The sequence below is a fragment of the Macrobrachium rosenbergii genome, chromosome 9 (genome assembly GCF_040412425.1).
Source record: "Macrobrachium rosenbergii isolate ZJJX-2024 chromosome 9, ASM4041242v1, whole genome shotgun sequence".
Classification (NCBI taxonomy): domain Eukaryota; kingdom Metazoa; phylum Arthropoda; class Malacostraca; order Decapoda; family Palaemonidae; genus Macrobrachium; species Macrobrachium rosenbergii.
Window position 1 is genome coordinate 61,461,564 of NC_089749.1, and position 2,500 is coordinate 61,464,063.

Sequence of the window (2,500 nt, forward strand, 5' to 3'; positions counted from 1 at the left end):
TCTCATCAACCCAAGGTCGATCGGAATATATATTTATCATCATAATTGTAAACTGTATATATGTTGTCTTTCTAAACAATCATGTTTTATGTACAAGTAACGAGTTATTTATGTTATATGTCAGACATTGTTGATCACTATGTTCTCTATATGAACCTGTCCTGTTTTTGTAAGAAATTAGTTTTACCTTGGGTCACCTGTAAATCTTTGTACCAGCGGTCTCTGCGAACTACGCAGACGTCCGCATCCCACTTTATAAGCAGCTCATTTTCATCAATAAACCAGCAGTACTTGTCTTCCTGCTCATTATTTCGCACCTCTCTCACACTCCTGATACCCTTTAAGTCCAAGTTCAGCCCCAATAGGAATAGGGGGTGAAAAGGGGTAAAAGATAAAATGTCAAAAATTTTGGGTAATGTAACTGAAGCAATTATCCTCACAGGGAAGGGACAGAGTGAGAGAGAGTGTGAGAGGGAGAGGAAGTGAGAGAGTAGAGGGTGTGTTAGGGAGGAGAGAGAGAGAGAGAGGAGAGAGAGAGAGAGAGAGAGAGAGAGGAAATAGAGAGTTGAGGGGTGTTAGGAGGAGAAAGAGAGAGAGAGACAAAGGCAGAGACAGAGAGTTTATCAGTTGTCATTCAGAATTTCCTGGGCAGTGCCGTGTTGGTCAGCTAGTATATATATATATATATATATATATATATATATATATATATATATATATATATATATATATATATATATATATATATATATATATATATATATATATATATATATATATATATATATATATATATATATATATATATATATATATATATATATATATATATATATATACATATATATATATATATATATATATATATATATATATATATATATATATATATATATATATATATATATATATCATTACACAAGTTTATTTTCATAACTTGTGTGACATATTGTTCCCTTCTTACCTGCGTCTTTCTTCTAAGTCGGCGAAGTATTCGTCCACAGCATCTCTTCCGTAGTCAGCAGCTCACGATATTATTATTTAGAAGGGATATATATATATGGAATGTAATTATATCTCTCAGAAAGGCATAATGGAGACGAAATGGATAGCTGCTTACTTTAATGATGAAAGTTAATTACATACACAAGTACAATTGCGGTTACAGTTTTACTATCTTGAAAACCACTCTCGCTAGTCGAAGTTCAGTTTCTGTCTGGTTAAGTAGCCCGCAGACCGAATCTGGTTAAGTAGCCCGCGGTCAGAGTCTGGTTGGGACCATGGAAGCTAGGGGGAAGTGCTGCGTCTTCTCGTATTGGTGACTATCGACTCTAATGAATCCTGGCTTTATTCTTTCTCTCTTTGTCTCTTTATTCTTTCTCTCACTCTGAAAATGGCCTGTAAGATACCCAGGACATATAAAACACAAACAAAAAAAGAAGTACACGATGAGGGCTCTCATCAGGGGGTGCGCAAACACGTTGATATAAAAAGAAGTTATATTTGATGTTACCACAAGGTCAAAAGGAAAATCAACTGGTAACATGGCAAATTACTGCTTGTAGTCCTCCTGAAGGGGGAGCTTGGGAATGCCAGGAACATGGACCAGGATAATTCTGCTCCATTCAGTACTTTTTAAAGAAAATTACTCTGTTTAACGAATTCAAGAAGCAGTGCTTACAGTTTGTAGCCAGAGCACAGAAGATCCAACCAGTGCAACATAGGATCTTTCCATCATCAAATATGATGGTAATTAGCAGCAGAGTCAGAAGAAGCTATAGATAGAGTGACGACAGATATGAAAGATGTAGGAATTGTTATTGGAAGGAAGGATGACTTTGATGATGATGAAACAGATTTAGCTAGTATATCCAAGGTATAGATATATATGTCTGGAAGTGAGGCCATCTACGATGCTTTGGGTGGGAAGAAGAGTAGCCTTAAGGAAGTACTACGATAGGAAGCCAAATGATGGAATTGTACATACCTTGATGTACATAGAAAGTAAAACAAGATTCATCAAGTAGTAGTGCAGATTTTACAGGAACCGTAGCTAGTGGAAGCTCAGAAATAATAACCAGTCCGGTAGAAACCAATCAGGGCAAGCTAGGTCTAGGCATCAGAAACAGAACTTCATCTGATAGGAAATATTAGGAACAACAATAGGAGATTTAATCAATCAAACAGAAACAATCAGGTAGGCCGCCAAATAGAGTAACAATGGGAATACCACTGGAACCAATGGAAGTAACAGTGGAAATAACAGGGCTCCTGGACAGAGAACTAGTCAAAGGCCAAAATTCAGGGAATAATAGACCACAGTCAAATAAGCAGAGTCAAAATTGTGGAAAGGGTGGTTATTCAACCATACAACACAAGAATTGTGAAGAAACAAATGGTGTTCGAATTGCAATAGGATAGGACATTTGATCCAGAACTGTTGGTACAACAGACAGGGGAAATTCTCAGGAGTCTCAAAATATACAATACTCAGCCTAAT